Raw genomic sequence first — 6,296 nt, forward strand, 5'->3', positions numbered from 1 at the left:
ATTCATCACAGGGGCAGATAGTTCACGAGGCGCTATATTGATTCTGGCAGACCCAGCAGATTCCCACTGGACAGAAACAGGTGCTTGAGCCGACTGCAACTCCTTCATGAAAGCAAGCTCCGGCATCGAAGATGATTACACCGATCCAAGTCACTAGCTTCAATATTAGGTACCGGAGGAGAGACAATATTTTAGGAACAAACAGGTGTGTTATGTCTCCCCCTGTCAAGGGTATGTCTCCTATTGTCAAGGATTCATGAATGTTTGGCTGAATCGGTTCAGGATCACTTATGTCTTTCTGACTAATGGTTCCTTCCTTGTTTAAAGGTTCGTTGATTTTGGAGAAATAATAGCAGTTCATCCTAAGATCTTTCTGAATTGAGGAAGGATGCTCCATTGCATTAGGCACCATTACTGTGGATTTTGTTGAGAGTATGATCACAGTGTAACATAGTGTATCACAGTGTATCACAATATTCAGTTTCATTATTTTTCCTTGTTTTATCAAGGTGTATCACATGTTTTTATGGTTTGAGTTGGTATCACAATGGTATCACAGTATATCACAATGGGTATCACATTGTATATCTTTGTGATTAATTGGTACCTACCGGAATAATGTTGAACGAAGGACGGAGACCGGAGATTGGAGGTCGGAGAGAGGAGAGATGAGTTTTTTAAAAATACCTAAAATGCCCTCTAATTATAATTTTAACTTAAAATACCATAATTACTAATTTCCTTATTTATCCGTTGATTTGTGGCTCACATTGGTTCTCACAGTTACCACAAACTAATCAGTTTTTCCTTGAATGGGCTCCTATATATATATATATATATATATATATATATATATATATATAAACGGTGGTTTGCAACATGTATAAACGGTGGGTCATTGTGACATTAAAGTAGTAGAAAAGCCACATATTTTACATTCTAAATATTCTTTTCTTCTTTTAAATTATTAAACTACGTTTTCCGTTCCTATAGCTTGTAGAAAAGATATTACTTTCGTATTTGATCTTTCGACAATACAGTTATAATCACCATGCTCTGTAATTTGATATATTTTTTGTCCATCTACCTAACTTCATAAAAGAAGTTCGTTATAAATAAAGCATGTCTACACATAACAGTAACATCAGGTTTATAAGAGATCGAAAAGTCTAAGCATCATAATTGATAACTCTACAAAATCAAATAATTATATGTCATATATAAAAAAAAAAGGTTACCTTTATAGAACATTTACAATTAGTAATTTTCCATTTTATTAATGAATACTTATTTTTGCATGGATCAGCCCAAAGGCCCTGTCCCATTGTTTGAAAGTTGAAACTTTGAATACCATAGGCCCAATGGGCCAATGCTTGAATCCAGAAAGCCCAATGGCATGTGGGGAGTAGAGATGGCCAAAAACCGGTCCCGGGCCGGTCCCAATCGGTCCTCACCATCCTCATAACCGGCCATAACCGGTCCCGGTCTCGGTCCTGGTCCCGGTCGAAAATGATAGGACCGGTATAGGTACTTTATAACCGGTTATGGGCCGCCGGTCCCGGTCCCAACCGGTCCTTCATTAAAAAAATAAGATTTTTTATTTATTTTTTTAATGATATATATTTTTAATACATTATAAAATTTACAATTGGGTCACTCAAATACACTTTAAAAATGCGTTTTAATATAATTAAAATTACGTTTTCTTATAAAAATACATTATAAAATTATTTAAAAATACATTTATTTATAAAATTAATTGAATTTTCGGGCCGGGCCAGGCCGGTCCATAGTCGGTCCCATAACCGGTCCCGGTCCCGGTCCCACGAAACTACCAAAAACCTCAACCGGTCCCGGTTTTCGGTCCCATAACCGGTCCTTACCGGTCCCGGGCCGGTCCTTTGTCGGTCCCGGTCCCGGTCCTCCGGCGGTCCCGGGCCGGGCCCATTTGGCCATCTCTATGTGGGAGTGGGATCATTAATAGCAGCATTAGCCATCAGTAACCAAATTCAAGGGTCATAATAAAACTAAACCGTTACAATCTAATTATCATCCAACTAATATTTAATTGATAACTATATATAATTAGTAACATTTCATAATATTGTTTTTAAGTTGATATTTATATACATTGTCTTTTAATAAATTAAGAAAATATATGAATAACTGGTTGTAATGGTGGATTAATTGGTTGAGTATTGGATCAAAAGATTGGAAGAATCCAATTTGATCCAATAGATAATCAATAGTAACATCCAATAGATGGAACCGGTCCGATACAATCATCCATTGGATTTGGGTCGGATCGAATGTCTAATGTTAATCGGATCGGATCGGGTGGCAAAATTCAATATCCAATGGATATGGATCGGATCCACCTGAGTCCATTGGATTTCAACCGATGAACACCCCTAGTTCTAACCATATAAAATATATATAGAACTGGGTTCAAATAAGAAAACCCGAATAATATGAGTATGCAAAAATAGACCGCACGTGTCTTATCCCTTTCAATGAGGCATGTTGATTTGCTCCAATTTGCCGATGAAACCAATTCACTTGTTCCATTGGGGACAGGGATCTCGTACTAAATTGGATTTCGAGATGGGGATCTCGTACTAAATTGGATTTCGAGATGGGGATCTCGTACTAAATTGGATTTCGAGATGGGGATCTCGTACTAAACTGGGTCTCGGGACGGGGATCACCGTTTGGTTCAAATCGGGATGGGACCAGGGTCGGTTATTTTATTCCCAGACCTGCCAAGTACTTGTATTGTAATAATAATAATAATAATAATAATAATAATAATAATTTAAAAATATTATATGTGTGTATATATAATTCAGGATCATGTGATAATATGAATTAAAGTGAGATCTATAAGAAAGAATTTGGATCCTTGATCACTTTTAATTAATGTTTATATAATATTTCAAATTAAGTCTCAAACTAACCCAAGAATTAGCTTATAAGGGATTTTCGATTGATCTTCAATTACGATTAATCCAATAGTGAAGATCTCTTCTTACCCTTTTCATGATAACTATTATTCTTACAGGAAACACACTTTATATATAAATATATTAATAAAAAAGATAACGAAATAAAATTTACCAACAGAAATAAAACTAGGTTTCCAACTGATGCCTATTCCATCGTTGGTCCTACAATTGCAAAAATATTCTTTTGAGAACCAATAAAATTGTGATAACTTTGAGAACTAGTGCATCATATGTTATTTCATATGATTTTTTTCATCTAAGAGACTAAGACTAGGATTTAGAATCGATTAACATATATTTGTTTTACAGTATGAACAGTTTTAGCTTGTCTGTGAAACAAAAGTTACACGTAAAAAAGTTTTCACATTATGAATCGCATACATATGAATCAAGCACATTGTTAAACAAATACATGTATCTCATATTGGTTGGGGAGGGGAACAAAAATTTCCTAATAAGGAACTGGATTGTATTGGATCGGTTATCCAATGTTAATCGGATCGGATTGGTTGGTAAAATTCAACATCCAATGGATGATTGGATCGGTTCGGTTCCCCTCACATTAAACACGCCTAGTTGGCGGCGTTAAGATTTCTTCTATATCTTCAAGCTCTACCTCTAGCGATATGGTGTGTTGACTTCTTTCGTTGCTATCTAAAATTAATAATCTTTTATTTACTGATTTATTAAAGTTTTTTTTATTTATTTCAAATTACCATTTAAATAAGTTTAATAGAATTCAAGAAAACATATTAGTTTTATTTACACCGAACCGGTTGTTGTTTTTATTAAATGCGATTTACTTCCATTGTTCTCCATATTTTCATTTAAAGTTTATTGTTATTAATTAATCAAATATATTTACTATTTAAATTAAAAACACACACACACATATATATATATATATATATATATATATAGAGAGAGAGAGAGAGAGAGAGAGAGAGAGAGAGGGGAAAAAAAAGAGGTGGAAGTTCAAACGAGAACACTTTCATTTTATGAGAAACGCGAGAACACCCTTATCACATGTGATGATACATGTGGTGAGACCTGGTGGTATGTGGATGACGTGTCTTGCGACTAAGGTCGTGCCAAATGTCATCTACGTCTATGATTTAATATCACATATGATGGTCTTAATAGATTATAGTATTACATCAAGGGACGCCTTTATCAAATGTGATAATACATGTGAGGTGGCTTAGGTGGTGTAAGGGCAACTTGGCCTGCAACCTAGATCGTGTCAAAAGTCATCTAGATCTCTGATTTAGTATCACATGTATATCATATATGATGGAATAATAGCATCACATGTGATTGTCTATAATAAAAAGGTGTTATCACATTCTTGTATAATGAATGTGTTCTCGTTTAAACATTTCCTCTATATATATACTAGTTCTATACCCATGCATTACGACAAGATGTGGCACAATCAAGGGGAAATAATAATAAAAAACCAAGCTTCGGCTAAAAGACAAAACCTTAAAATGAATTTTATTCGACACCAAAAGATTTAATTACAAAATGAGGAAGGATATACCCAAGTAACATGCTTTGGTCTAAAGAAATCCTTCTATATCTATTTATATTTTTGCACACCCTAGTTTTCTAGTGTTCAAATCCACTATGCAATATAGAGAGAGAGACTTGAGATCATATGAGATCAAAGGTTTTCATGAGACCCATAAAACCAATTTTCAACCCTTGGATTAGATATACAATCAGACAATTTGAACATTTATAAACGTCACGGGACTTCTCAATAATCATAAAATTGTCACCGTGCAACTTTAGACCATTAGATCATTAGCTTATAAAGTTGATCAATGAATATAAATTGGTCTTACGGGTCTCAAGAAAAACTCTTGGTCTCACGTGAACCCAACCATATATATATATATATATATAGCAACATAATTCTCCAAAACTAAGGGATCATTTACTAAACGTTTGTCCGGTAAGTACTTATCAGATAATTTTGCTTACAAGATGAACATGAAAAGGGCCAAGAATCTTACCCGGTAAAAACGATGACAAGGATGGAGACTCTTACCCGGGTAAGCGTTTACCAGGTAAATTGTTGCATAGAATACGTTTTGATTTACTACAATCTTACCCAGTAAAATAAATTATAGTGTTGACTCCTAATGGTAAGCACTTACCGGGTAGGCGTTTAAGGTAAACAACCCTAAATTATAACAACCACTTTTCTTAAAACAAAACTTCAAAAAAACCTTTACTCGACAAATGATCCGAATATTCATCACCCCTATTGGCTTGGCACCTGTTGCATCAATAAGAAAACCGTTCATGCCCTTTTCAGCTTATTCGATATAATCATGTATGACTTCAAAAAGATCAGAACCAAGCTTTGAAATTATGGTCCTCAATTGCTGAAGTAACTGTTCAAGTCTCCAAAAGATCAAATCTTTACCAAGGAAAAACCCAATATATAGAAGTTCAACATGGCAGACAATGTGTACTTATGACATCTAACTCATTAGAATTTAATGGTGAGTTCTAAAGGAGATGGTAATGGTGGAAAAGGCAACAATATCACTAATCTGAAAAAACAAACTTGTGGATGTGCAAAAATTGATTTCTTACCGGAAAAATAATTCAAGAGTTGGTCAAATTATGGCAAAGCGTTACTCCAAACTGAAGACGTACGAAATATCCTTTTTCTCGCAAGATCAACTAACCTTTTTGCAGAAAACTATAGTAGATCAGATAGGCTAGTGTTTAAGGAAGCAGTTACCCATTCAAACATCATATTAGATTACAAACCATGCTGCAAACAGTCAAATCTGAACTTAACCTTGTCGCTRTTCTTTCTTTCCTCGCGAGCAGGAAGCACACCAGCAGCGTGCATTGCGTGATTCTACTGTGTTTTTTTGCACTTGACTGGGTGGACAGTTGACCGGAAGAGAACTTAGATTCGCCCGGCCAGCAGGCGGGCGGCGTGCTTATCTTGTGTGACAACACTACAGAGCGAGTGGCTCTTCTAGGCGGGCAGCTGTGTGACAATACTACAGAGAAAGCGGCGCTTTCGTGTAACATGCTATGGTCTCACAGGTGTTGAGGTTTAAAGTTACTGAACTTATTAATAAGAAATGTAGTTAGCAATAAACAACTTTGAGGGAATAAGTAGTAGAGTAGTATAGGAGATCAACGGTTCAAGTCTCATGAAAGGTAATAATTGGGTGCGAGTTTAATTTTCCGTAAATATATGTACCTCAAAAAATCGATTATCTTGAAGATAAACAAGAGTGATTGTGGAAACTTCAA

This window comes from Cynara cardunculus, assembly GCF_001531365.2.
Source record: "Cynara cardunculus var. scolymus isolate 2C chromosome LG 14, CcrdV1, whole genome shotgun sequence".
Taxonomy (NCBI): domain Eukaryota; kingdom Viridiplantae; phylum Streptophyta; class Magnoliopsida; order Asterales; family Asteraceae; genus Cynara; species Cynara cardunculus.